The sequence below is a fragment of the Phalacrocorax aristotelis genome, chromosome 5, assembly GCF_949628215.1.
Source record: "Phalacrocorax aristotelis chromosome 5, bGulAri2.1, whole genome shotgun sequence".
Taxonomy (NCBI): Eukaryota; Metazoa; Chordata; class Aves; order Suliformes; family Phalacrocoracidae; genus Phalacrocorax; species Phalacrocorax aristotelis.
The window spans coordinates 69,088,329-69,102,720 of NC_134280.1; positions in this window are offsets into that span (position 1 = coordinate 69,088,329).

Genomic DNA, 14,392 nt, shown 5'->3' on the forward strand with positions numbered 1-14,392 from the left:
TCTCCATCCTTTAACTGGAGCAGGTCAAACAGATCCCTGACAAAGAGCCCTGCAAGTCTGGAGCAATCTGCTTCGCTATAATTTTAAATAGCACCAAACTGTAATCAGGTTTACAGGAGGTGTTCTAGAAGTTTCAGTAAGACTGCGAACTTAGGTGGAAATAAAGTTCACCTGACCTTGCTTGGCTTTGCCTCCAACCTGGGCAAAATGCAGCAATCGATGACAGATGAGCCTCCCTTCGCAGGTTACAATTAGCCACCAAAATGGTTCAAACACAGAAATTTAAGTACAGTTTTGTCTGGCTTTGTGAGGACTGTAACTAACTAGTTTCTCTGAAAATAATGAGGTGAAACCTTGTACACTTTCTCTTTTAGTAAAGGTCATTCAGTTGCACTGTAATGAGACAAACACACACAAAAAAAATCTGTAAAACACGCTGGGAGCCTGCCAGGGTTTATTTAACCCAGCTAAACCCCATCATTGGCTACACGAGCACTTGGCAACGGAGAGAGGCCGTGAGCTGGAAACACAGAGTTTGTTTCAGGGCAGATAATAAAACAATAGGCAGGAAAGGACTGGCTTTGATTCTCTCCAGTCACTTGTTAGCAGGGACTGGAGGACCGGGATGGTCAAAGGCAGTTGGCAGAGAAAGGCATTAACTGAAGCAAGTGCAGCAAGAGAAGCCTCTGGGCAGGAGAGAGATGAGCATGTGTTTTGGGAGAAGTACAGAGCTCGGAGAAATGTGGGATGGGAACTGGCTGCGGAGGGTTATATGACAGAGAGAAAAAATACCGAGGGGGTGGAGAGAGAAGAAAAGGCAACTTGAAATCAGGTGCCCCATATTCTCCCATTCATCGCTGGTACCTGCCTGGACAAGAGCTTATGCTGGAGACAGGAGGCAAGAGAGGGCAGTACAGGGGTAGCACACACAGTGCCCTTCAATAGTGTGTGTTGGTCCCCCAAGAGGTACATCCTTCTCCTGCACTCTCGCTAAAATAGGTTAAAGCCGTAGCTTAGACCTTCAGCCCCAAAAATTAACTCCACTGAAGGCCACGGGTCTGTGCCAGCCGTGTGAACTCACATGAAGCCTAGTCCCAGGTTTCCAGGCAGAGGCACAATGGGAATTAGGGGATTTGCACTGAGATTTTTTTCCTTTAAGCATGGATTTGAGGAGTCTAAGATCCCAGCTGACTCTGATACAGGGCTTGGGAGGCTCAAAGCACCAGCACAACCTCATCAGGACATATCTCCAGTCACCATCACTCCTTGTGACAGGGGCTGATCACACTGGCTGGATTTTAGTGTTCATTAGGGCAAAGACATCCCTTTCTTTCTGTAACAAGCTGCCATGTCCCAGCCATGGCCTCTTCTAAATAGATGCTTTCCTAAGAAAGCCTTCCTAACAGAGCCCTAACATTTCAAGTGTTTTCTAGGCATTTTTAAACATCAAAACCACATTCCTTACAAGACAGTTCCTGATTATTTCATTCTTAAAAAAAACATTTCGGTAACTCAGAACAATTTTTTTCTTGTGTATTCTACCGCTCAATAAAATCATAACTATTTGTTGACCATAAAATGCTTTACGTGGTTTGTTTTGTTTTGGGTTTTTTTTTTCAGTCACATCCAGAGCCACTGCAGTGCTCAAAGGATCTGCTTCCTCTCGGAGCACCTTCCCCAACACCAACCCGCTAGCAGGAAGCATGGAAAAGCCAGCTAAGCTAGCTAGGCCATTCCTAGGGCCTGAATGTCTCCATCCAGGTCCAGCACTGGGATCAAGAACATATGTTCCAATTCAAAAGTCTTAAAGGGTCAGGGTAGGGTTTGGCATAAAGGGTGATTCAAGTTTGAATTTCAGCTTTAGTCTTGCAGTTGCTGGTCTTACCAGTTCAAAATGAGATCCCAGACCAAGAACTAGAAGAACACTGTGGAAACAAACTCTAGAAGAAGATTTGGGATCAGATTTGCTGATTATGGCTTCCCTTGTTTTTCCTATATTTTTTTAATAGAGTGATTAGCTAGTGATTGTGAAAGGTCCTTTTTCCAGTCCACAGGGTGAAATTAGTGAAATTACTTTCATAGCATTCAATTTTTATAGTATAGATAGACGGATTTCTTATCGGCCTTCACAAAGCCCAGGAACAGTGGCACTGCTTACCCTCATCTTAGCAACAAACACCAAAGCAAAGGTGCAAAAAGATTTGCCCAGCCATTCGGGAGGCATCTGACAACAAAACTGATGTGAAAACTTCCACAAAAGTGTCTTACAATTTGTCTAGACCTCAATTTTTTGCCCGTTCATGGCTTATCCAAAGGTGTGGTAAGCAGCTTACAGCAGTCTCTAACCAATAACTTGATCCAGCGCATCGGAGGGCTTTAGGTCAACACCATCAGCGGGCTTTAGGTCAGCCCAGAGGCCTTAACAGAACCGTGACACTGTTAGTTCTTGCAGATACTGTTAGTTCTTGCAAAATACATTTGAAGCGTATCTCCGGGTAGAGGAGCACACAACAACGACGGGCAGTAAGAAGCGCATAGGCTGTCCTAGGCAAGGTGACAAAATGATAGTCAGGGAAGGCCGGTCTATGCTTATCTGTTACCTTAAATCAATACTAGAGTTTTCCAGAGTACACGTTAATTGCTTCATAGGTAAACTCATTCTGCACAAAGTACTCTGAGAAGTCACAGAATTCAAAACAGAAAATGAACCTACCTTGCCCCATTATTAGGGCTTTTGTTTGATCCTAGAGTAAACACATTCCCCTAATACAAACACAGGGAGCTCTTACACAAAAATAAACTATTACAAATTGATGTATCGCCTGGCTTTCTTCCCTGGGAGTACAACTCTTCCCAGAACCTCCGAGCATCCCAACGCAACGTGGCTCAAACCTCTGAGCATCCCAATGCAACATGGCTTGAAGGAGAACAAGGACCTGATAGTTCTGAGTTGACGTTCTGGATTAAGATGCCTACGCTCCAGCCACATCTCTCAGCCATACCTAAACACCCTCTGGTTTTTACACAGGGCTTGTACCTCTCCTGGGAATCCACAGGCGTTAGTTGAAATGTGGCAAGCTAGCCAGTTTTTCAAGTCTTATCTTCCACAAGCTTAGGCTTATCTTAGCTAAAGTTCAGCTCAACCCTCAGTTGGGAACTTGGGAAACATACTGGCCCTGTGAACCCAGTAGTACACGTGGCTGGGGTGTCTTTTTGTTTTTTAATTTATCTGACTTTAGGTGCCAGTAAATTGTGACAGACTAAACTTTGCATGGGCTGGTTGAAATTAAGCCTTTTCAATTCCCTCCCTCCCTTGAAATTAGCACAGGGATGGTGAGGAATCTAAGGCATGAAATCAACAAAGACAGTGCCTGATAGTCTTATGTTAAATACTCTCATGCCAGCCATCAGGCTCATCAGTTCCAATTCTATTTTAAGCTACTTAATGGCCTAAAAGAAATAGAGATTTATGATTTGCAAGGTCTGTAAAGAAGCCTTAACCCACAAGCAATATTGTTTTTTTTAAAAAAAACTCTTTTACTTACTCTGCAATAGCCCAATTCCAGACCTCTCGGGAAACTGTATGTTTCACAACATACCAAGTATGTGGCATCAACACGACAAGGAAGGTGTTCGTGGTGCTCATACGTGCAGTTTTTGCCCAGATAGGGCAAGAAGGTACGTTGTCACACAGCTCCCTCCTTGCAACAGGTTTTTTTAAATTCTGTTCAGAAAAGTCAATTACAAGTTCAGCCTCTGAAGGAACTCAATTTTTAGTTCAGCATTTGTGCTGAGCTTATATCATATTATCATATATTTTATTGGCAGCTTGAAAAATCTGTCTGAATTCATCAAACATAATACAGAAACAGTTCCATAGCGTGTCCTGCTTATACTGGCCCTCTCTCCTGGCTGTTCTGCAGTTTCTACAGAATAGGATATAGGTGAAGTTTCTAGCCCCTTGTAAGGCAAATATCCCATTCACATTTCCAGACAGAGAATCATGATTTGTTTGAAAACCATGTTATAAATAGTATTAAGGGAATAATACAGAATTCAAAAAGCAAGGTGAATCACTGCCCCATGGCAACCCTAACGCTGTCCTGGGACGGATCTATTTCACACAACATGATTTTGCTTTCCATAGCACGGAGCGCAACACTCCCAGCATCCCAGAGGTTTCACCATTCAGGCATACTAAGGTGTGAATCAAGATGTCATTCCTCCTCTTCAGGAGGAGGTTAAGGTCCTCCAAGATCCCCAGGCACGTCGGTTATTTAACAGTTTGAAGTCGCTTTCTACCGTGTGTGTTTTTAGAAGCACCGCGATCCCCAGCCACCGCAGGAATCCAGTGATTCAGCTGGAGGGAGTCACCACGTGAGCCAGGAGCTGAGCCAGGAAGGTCAGGGAAGACACACGAGGAACATTTTGCAGAATTCTGGCTGGACAGAGACGACAAGAGTGTCCTTTCAGAAAGGTGGTAAGAAGCCTTTCGGAGAGGACGAAGTTTATGATGCTGCTCAGCCTCTTGCTGATGGATGAGACAGGGAGGAAGAGTTAATTATAAAAAGGTCTCACTTGTTTACAGAAGTTATTATTTTCACATTTTGCATGTTGACAGAATTAGGATGGGTGTGGACTTTGTTTCCTAAACACTGACCAGAAAACATGAAAACAATTACTCCGGTAAGAGCTGCAGGATAAGCTCATTTATCTCCCATTTCAGAGTCAGAAATCTACTGGGTCTGAATGCTGCTACTGAGGCTGCAGGGTAGGTGACTTCGCTTTCCTACATGGATTACGGACTGGTCCATGAGTTGTCCAAATTCGCCTTGTTCTGTTGAGCACCAGCAGTGTCCTCAAGCTGAGAGCCTGAGTCATATAAAAGGCTTAATTTAACAACAGTCTTCCATAGTCCTAAATAAAGATATGTAGCAGAAAACCACTTTGATGTGGGTTTATAGGAAAATAGAGTGATAGTAGCCCAAAAGTTCACAGGTCCAGAAGAACAGCTTCGATGTATTTATCATCTATTTCTCTTTTCCCTATAAATATAATGCAAAATGACCAAAGTGTCAGTGCAATCATATCTTTAGCACCAGTTACATGAACACTCAGATCTGAACAGTGCATTATCAAACAGCGCCTTTTTTGAGAGGATTTTTTTCTATAAAGTCATTCCAGTTCCTCAGAGAAGAACATTCAGTCCTGTGCTAAGAACGGGTGTTAGAAATATTGGTGCTGAACAGTAAAATTAACTCCTGGAAATGGGAACAGAGGCGGAAATCCTGTTGGCAAGGGAAAAAAATACTAAAACGCGTTCCAGCAAAAACAAACCACAAACACCCACCTGTAACCAGCAAGACGAAATGCAGAGACGTCCTCGTATCTGGGATCCTGTTCCATGATATGCAGGCCAACTCATGATGTATATGGAAAGTTAAGGTTGTTTCCTGAAATATCGTGGTGCAAGTTTGATGATTATGGGTTGTGGATTATGGATTACTGATGATAAGTTGACTTCCATGGTAATGAGTGCTGCGCGTTGACAGATACGCAAAATTGAACCATAAAATTAAGATGTTCCAACTTGTTACCTTCAGTCAATGTTTTTTCTAGACTCGGTGAGAGAATGGGCTCCCTGTCAATCAGGCATTAGATTCAAAGCCGCCTCTAGTTGCTGAACAAGTCCTGGATTACGGCTTTTCTCCGCACTGAAATGCCTTTCCTAGCACCCCAGGGAGACAAACCGTCCATCAGCCTGCTGCAGAATTAGCATGTGTGTCCAGTGCCAGACGCCTGGTGAGAAGCCCAGTTTTGCTGGAGAAATACTTGCAGGAGCTTTGCTGCATTTCTTGATCAGAATTAGCCAGTCAGTTTGGGGGACGGGTTTTTAGCCTGGGGTTAATTGTGAGCTACCAAAAGATAAGGGCATCCAGTACTCAAGACGCCAACACAAATGACAATATTCTGCTACAACTGTGCATGGTACTGAACCTGAGACAAAGATATTATTCTTAGGCTACACCTACACTTGGGGACCTCACCCAAGTCAGCAAGCTGCGTAACAACAAAGGTGCTATCTAACCCCTGCGGAGGGTGCTTGGCTGCAAATACAAGGAGCTCCACTGGTCTGAACGATGAAGGTCATCTTAAATACCCTAGGTTTCTTTAACAGAGCTCTACCACCCTCCCCAAACAACTGTTTGAATCTCAGGCACAGACTACTCAGGTCAAGGCAGAGAAAGCTCAGCAGAAATCCAAGACTGGCAGGGAACAAGCGGGAAAGAGGTCAATGAGAAGGATCCTCACCACCCTTGCCCGAAGCCTCGTTCTTAGCGCAATTAGACAACTATGCAACTAATTGGCCAGGTGCTGGATTTGTATACAACAATGAGAAGATTAATCACAGTAATTGCTTGTGATTGCACACCTCCTAGTTGAAATGGGTGCGGCTGGTTTACTTGTCTGATTCGTTTAATTGACTTCAATTCCCTTGCACTCAGATCTGCACCCTTTCATTAAGCAGTGACTGGGTTTATGTAAAACATAGGAACCATGTTGCACTTTCTCTTCTGTGGTTTTTTTCCCCTTATTTTTGTAGTGACCAGCACAAAGCCAGAGCCCGCGTGCATGGGTCTAATTACAAAGAATGCCCGACAGTCTTTGGGACCAGCACAAATCAACCTATTTCACTAGGAGTCTTCATGGGTTTCATGTCAGCCCTGTCTGTGCCATTCCACCACCCTTCTACCAGAAATCTATACAGCAGCCTCAGAAATTGTTTCAGGTCCTGTCTGTGCCAAACAACATCCCGGCTCAGGAAAGCACCACTGGTGAAGAGATCTGCAGGTGATTTCGGGAATCACTGCTTATGGGGATGTGAAAGTGTCAACTGAGAGAAGAACATGCTTAGCAGAGTAATTAGGTTGATATTACCATTCGAATTAGTCCAGAAAAACTGTATTTAAAAAAATAATCCTTGCTTATATATGCCTGATAAAGCCTTAAAATTTGGCTTCTGAATCTGCAGCAGATGCCGTTGGTTTCTCAGCTGGATCCAGTTCCTTCTTCTGCCTGGTCCTGTCTCCAGATAAATCACTCTGAGTTGAAATTATCGCCTTTTGCAAGTCAGCAGACCTTTAGGCCATACTCGTGACCCCAAAGGGACCTAAGCAGCAAAGCCTGCTCTTCACCATCACCCGGGGTGGAAATGAAGTGTGAACGTAAAGGAAAGTGCTGCTGCCAATACCAATTTCAATCCCTTGCTCATTCTTGTCTCCCGATCATGCTGAAGCTCACAAAACGCTAAAATTAAACATCTGATCTGGTAAAGGTATGTAACTGAAATGCAATCCAACATCACTAGGCAAGGCATCATCTGGATGAGTTTAAAACTACAGTGTTCATCGCAGCATTCCAGTATCATGACTCCTTTCACGTCCCTGGAAAAAAAAAAAAAATTCAACAATTTGCCTCATAACCAGATGTCTGGGCTTGAATGTTGCAGCATGAGATTCTGCCTCTCGCCTTGGAAAAGTCAGGAACTAGATGATCTTTCAAGGTCCCTTCCAACCCAAACCATTCTATGACTCTGAACGCTTCTGCCTGCACTACTGAAAACCCATAAATGAAAAGCAAAGCGATGTTGCATCAGTCTGATCTGTGATGCGCAAATGAATCACACACAAAACAGGGGATAGAGATTAAGAAGCAATTTCCTTTCCGCAAAGTCTCTGCAACCACCTCTACACAGAAAGGGACAATTTTCAAGGTCTCTATTGAAATATTTTGTAAATGTACCTGAGTTGGAGAAAGGCTCTCACAGATGTGGTGTCGTTAAGGCAATGACAAGTCACAGTGCGCTAGCACACATGCTGCAGTAAGAGGGTTTAAGATATTTGTGCATTTTGAATGCGTAAAGCCAAGCTGTTAAAATCAGCGTAATGGAGAGAAGCTGGTGACGCTACTGCTGACAACAGCAAAATTACTTCCGAGTTTTCATAACGCAGTTGGATAAGGCACTGACAGGCCTGAGCTAACTCAGACATAACCCAGCTACGAGCAGGGATTAGGACTAAATTACCTCCAGAGTTTTCTTCCCTCTGTGCAAATATCCTGTGAAATGAAAGAACCGTCTGCTGCAAAGGGGGTGAGTTTTATCCCGTCGCTCAGTCATGGACCCAGTAACACCAGCTCAAGCCAAAACAACTGGAGGACTATAAACCACAGGGAAACTCTCAAACCTTCACAGAACCACTGAGGATTTTAAAAAGCTTGTTGTAGTGTCTGATGTGTCTAAATTAGTTGTCACACCAGGAGCCCCTTTGCAAACCAGGAGCGAAGTATCACTAAACCCATGGATGCGCAACGGTCTGGTCAGAAGAATGGGGGGCTGCAAAGCCAACCTAAACTGGTGGTTGAACATGAGGTCTTCTCTTGGGCACATGCGTATCATTTCAGTGCTAGATGAACAAGATTTGGTCCTCCTGTTCCCACTGTTAGTGTTCCTAGTGTAGAACTAGAAGACTCTTTAGGCTTAATGCAAGCCAGAGCTGTCAGGCTTTTTGGGTGGTCCCAACACTTCACCTGCCCAAAAACACTCTTGTCACCCACTCAGTCATTAGCCACTGTTGCAATTCCCACCGAAACGTTATTTGTCAAGCCCACAGCACTGCAGTCAGTGTGACCGAAAGTTGGCTTAGTGCTTCATTCCTCATCATTTTTGCCAGCTGGCATTCAGCAGGTGGCCTGGCAAAGGGGAAGGTCACCAAAGGCAGTGGACAAGACACCTCTTCCAGCCCCAGCTGCAATTCTGATGCAGAAAGAGCAAAGGTGTTTTTCAACTGTGACTGACATACCTGTCCATTGGCATGAGGCATCTTCAATTGACTCTAAGGTGATTAACAGAGCAGAATTAGCACAATGAGCCAGGGGAACTAAGGGCAAAGAGCTGTACTCAAGCCAATACCATGCCTACATCTGCCAGAGGAAAACCTGCAGTCCCAGAACTCAATTGGGAGCATACATAGGAAACATTGACAAAGTCTCTGGTATTTATTGTACGTTGAGTTAAAAAGCTCACGAGGTTCTGCGTGCCCACATGAATGTCACTGAAAGCTCTCTAAGTAGCACAGGAATGAGTGCTAGAGTTTTCACTGCAAAGCTTCCTAGGGACCACCTCTACCTTCTCTTTCAGCTTCCTTTTCACAGCTTCCCTCTCTGAGGCAGTCTCATGGGGAGCTGTTTTGGGGCTTACTACTGCTCCTGCACAAATTGCTGTGAACTGCGTTGCTGTCACTGAAGTTACTTGTAAGTAACCAGACATGTACCAATGGCTCAACTTCTGTTCAGCTAACCCTGTCTGACATCTTCTCCTACAAGGGGAATCATTTCAAGTTCAACCTGGCCAAAACAAAGCTAAGAATTACCTTTTCCTTTGCAAACTCCCTGCTGTCTCTCTGCTCCAACATACTAGCAAGTACTATCATATCTCCTGAGCCAAGGCATCACTGTCAACCCAGATTTGCCCTTCTTCCCCTCACATCCAGCCCACAACTAGACCCAGCCTCATTTCTCTACATTCCCTTTCTCTTCTAATTGGCCTCCAAATGAGCTCCTTCACTTCTCTCTTCTTCAGGCTGTCCACTGCATACCTGCCATCCCAACAGTGAAATCGTACCGAGCTATGAGTTCTCCCACCACCTCCCATCACAACAGCAATTGAGCACAAGTTCCCCTCCAAGGGTATGTACCTCTTGGCCTCGCTTCTCCTCTCTGATTTCATCTCCTTTCACGTTCCCTCTCTTACCTCCTGACACTCCCCACTAAACACCCTACTTAAAGCTCTTCCTGTTCTCCACCTCAACGCCTTCCGCCACACTGTGTGTCCAGATCCCCTGCGATGGAAGGACCCACAGAATTACTTCATGAGTAGGGAGGGGTTGGTCTCTTTGGACACTTGCTGTGAAGGGGATGCTGAAGATCCTCGGTTGCTTAGCCAAGCTCCATGGTGCACAGGCTTTGCAGCCGCTTCACCGCAGTTCCCTGTGGCACGCATCAGCCCTCAGAGAAGGAACCTCACTGCCTGCTGCGCTCTGTCCACTTGACCTCAGCATAAAAGTATATAACAGCACTCTTTAGCCTTCTGCTCAACCTAGTCCCCAGCAACAGGCGTGCAACTGCAGCATTTCACTGGCCACCAAAATCTGTATCATTGCAGACACAGAGTAAGCAGGGCTAGAAGGCACCTTGCTGTCTGTCCAACTCATCTCTTGCAAATGGGAATTGCCCACCTGGGGTCTGTTCTGGCTTCTGACCATCCTGCGAACGTTACGTAAACCACCACAAAGTCCATCTGCCTTAACAGGCTGGCTAAAGTCAACCTTTCAGCTCAGCTCAATAACCCTCGTGCAAACATGGAAATATTGACATGATAAATAGCAAAACCAACCTCTTGGCTTCCAGCGGTGGTGGCACCACAGGGACTGCTCCTATAAGGAGCATGTTGCCTTGGCAGAGCTGACCAGCCCCAGCCCTCAGTGCCACGTGTGCACCTAGATTCGTGCCAGGACATTGACTTCTTCCTGGCAGGGCCACACTCCCTAGGTTTCTGAAATGACTGGAATTTTCCCACGGCTGGTATAGTGTTGTCTCTTCTGCAGTAATCCTCACTCGTTAAATACATGTCATGAAAGAAGGTTATTAGTCATTACTAAAGCTTTGAAATAGCTGACTTTGAGGCCACCTGCTTACCTCCTCGCTTCTTGTCTGCACCTGAAGTAAACAAACAAAAAAATCTTTCATTTGTTGGTTCCTGGAAACATGCATCTCTCTGTGCGTGTCAGGACAGCCTGATCAGCCGTACAAAGCCAGCCTGATCTACAGCCCTGTGCAAACGTTGAGTAACTTTGAAGGCAGGGTAAAGGACAGGACCAGCAGACCCAGGGAATTGCCAAGAGCAACCAAATCTCTAGGTCCCTTTCTTGCTTCCTCTCTTCTTGCCATTCAAAGCCTGCACTTAAACACGTATTAACATATAAGTACCTAAAAGCACCACACTGTGCACAAAACTAACATCCATCAGAGAGGTAAGATATTCCTGTTCTGTCCCAGACCCAAGCTCCTTTGCAGCCCAGGTTAAGATCCCTCATTCTGGACCTGCAGATCCTTACCCCTCCCAACCATGAACAGGTTGACAAATGCTCAGAGCCCCACATACCAGTAGACCAAATATATCACACCTATCACCTCATCACTCCTACTAGAGCTCTAGACAGAAGCTGTGCCCCAAATATCCACCTCATGGTGGAAACTAATCATCTCTCAGTTTGGCAGATGGGGAAAGTGAAGCTCCAAGGCAGGTGGCTGAACTGATAATCTACACTAGAACTGGTGTAGGCAGAAACCACGGGAAGATCTTTGGTCCCTTTTGCTATAACTGCCAGACTGTGTTTCGGTGCCACGCCAAAACGTCTCACGTCCTGGCATCTGCAAGTCAAATAGATCTACAAAGGCAGATGTTTGAACTACCATCCCTTTGAAGCTCTCTTTTGGCCCAGGACAGGCTAGCAAGCCCTATGTTGTGGAGCAAATGGGCGCAAGGAGAAATGCTATTCATAGAGCAGCATGTACAAGAGGACCCAGAGGCCCTGTTCAAAGGACACGGAGAGGGTCTGGCAACTGCACCGTGGTTTATTTCTGAGAGGGAAAACGGCAGGAAAGCTCTGGTGGAAGAGGTGGGCAGATGGGGATAAGGGACAGGGCTGATGTCTTCTCACACCACAGAAGCTTTGGAGCCAACCTCATGGCTCAGCTCCCAGTCACAGAGGTTTCTGAAGCAATGCCTACTGGCTGTAGCGAGGTCATTACACCTGAAGACCCAGACAGAGCAAAACATTCACAGCGTCTCGCCTGGCCATCCTCATCGCTTTGCAACTCTCCTCAGGCTTAACCGAGAATCCCTGTAAAAAAATCCAAATCCTTTCCTTTGCGCATCACGGACTTTCCCTCCAGCCTAAGGAGAGCGGGACCCATCTAACACCGATTCCCACGGCCAGGAGCGGAGGAAGGCTGCAGAAAACAGGTCAGCCAGGTGTGATGCCTTCACAGAGGCAGGAGCAGAAGCGAGGTAGGACCTTGGAGATGCCCCGACCTCGCAGGGTGGACAGCAAAGGACAGTCCCTGCCTGGTCTGCCTGTGCCCTCTTGTGGCTGCCTGACTATGCTGCACCGGGTAGGACCAAACCTCCGGGGAGAGAGAGGAGAGGCTACTTTCCCTTGCAAAGAACGAAGAGCCTCGTATTACTTTTTCATACAGACCCTGCAGGATCCTTAAAAAAAAAAAACAACAACCACAAGAAGAAACCCAAAAAAACCAAAAACACAAAATAAACAAAAAAAACATCACCAGACAAAAAAAGTTGATATCCCACTCTGCAGGCAGCTCTTAATTCAAAATTTAGCTGCTTAACACAGGACAGCTGAGGAGCTGAAAAGCACAAAGCAACTTTACAGTCATCTAAGCGCAGACAACAGCCAGCACCAGACCCACCAGGGAGGGAATACGCAGACACGGCTTTGGGTTTGGCAGGAGGAGAGCCCTTCTCATTACTCCATCGTACCTGCTGTTGGCCCTGGTGCCTGCCTGCCATCTCCTCCTTGAAGTCCTCATCCATCCAGGGGAGTTTGTCCTGGCTCTCGTGGCGGCTCCCCTCTTCTCACATCCCTGCTCTACTCCCGCACTGGCGCTGACGGCGCAAGCAGGACAGAAAGACACCGCCAGCCCTGCTCCTGCTTTGCGATAGCCTGTTGGTTTCCTTCTCCACGTCCAGATGACTTGTCCTATAAAATAGTAACGCCATTTGAAAAATGGTAACATCGTTTTAGGAAAAGGCATAGGACCTTTGGGTAAGCGTCGCTGCTGTCTGTTGGGGCTCTCCACATCCCAGAGGGGGCAGCCCCTTCCTCTGGGCACTTGTTAAAACTGAGCTGCCTCCGGTGCCCTTCCCTCCCTCCCACGACGTCGGATGCCAACGAGCACGAATCCAGACGGGGAGAAAAATGACCTTACGCACCCTCACCGACCTGAACAGACCAGGGAAATCTCAGAGCAGCAGCGAGGGACCGCTCAGCCCATCAGAGGGTGGTAATTTACACAGGAATGGAAAGGGAAAAGGATGGCAGGGAGATTTAGGGGCCTGGCTAAGAGTGGCTCTGGGTAGGGAGGACACGGGAACACAGCTCCTGGCTTTAAACACAGCGTGGAGAAGGTCGTGGTGATGTTTCTGTCGCAGTGTCGTAGCAAGCACCAGTAGTGGGTCTCAGGGTTGCACCCAAACAGGAAAAATGGCGAAGGGCCGACCACCCTTGCACTGAGCACATGCCCAGAGGAAGCCCGGGGGGGTTCAGTGGTTCGTTGCCCCATGCTGGGGAGAACCTCAGCACCGCACACAGCCCCTGCCTCACCCAGAGGCACAACGTTCCCTGGGGCCAGTCCTTCTCTTATTCATCCTCACGCAAGTTCACTTTCACTGTAGGAACAGCCCCAGGATACAGAACCCCTCCTACCACAAGGTCTAAAGCTGTTCTCTGCTCTGGCTGTACCTGTTTCATTTCCCAAAGGCCTTTAATGTTTTGCTTTTTCCTTCCACTGCCATCACCGAGAGAGGATGACAAGATCTTCCACGTTAATGTCCACAGCTAAACGCAGGAGGAAAGCGGATGATTTGAGTGTAGCCAAACTGATGCAACTTCCCAACCTGGAGTCTGAGAGCTGCTGCTGCAGGGCAGGCGCCCGCAACCAGTTGGCATCTCTCGCTTGTGCTTGCCTCTGCTGCGGCGTGGAGAGCTGCCCACGGGCTGGGACCAGGGGAACCCAGCCACAGCCCCCCTTCTCCTTCTATAGGGGAGAAGAAAGGGGCTGCAGGAGCTGGATCTACCTTTCAAATCAAGTTGCAGCGAAAAGCAGGGTGAATTACCTGAACGGCAGGAGCAAGTTCAGCCCCCGAGTGCTGCTACAACTCACGCTTGCCAGCTCCTGCCTTTGCGTCCAAAGCCCCAGGCCCCCGTGCAGCCACTGGAAGACCCATCAAAGAAGAGTCCGTGATCCAAAAAGATGAGAAACATTTACTCTATAGCATTAAGGGACCATCAGTAATGGCACCTTCTGAGATTCCCACCACAGTTCTGCCTCCACCTGCTGACAGGAGGAGACTGCTCAGCCCTGCAAGGACAGAACGAGGAAGATCCTTGCATTAACCAGCCTTTCCAAGCACCAGCATATCCCCTGCGACGCTTCAAGCCAGTAACTGACCCAGACCTCAGCCTTGCTCATGAGGAACCACCCAGGCCTGCTTTATCACAAGACATACCTGTGATAGAGCTCTGTTTGC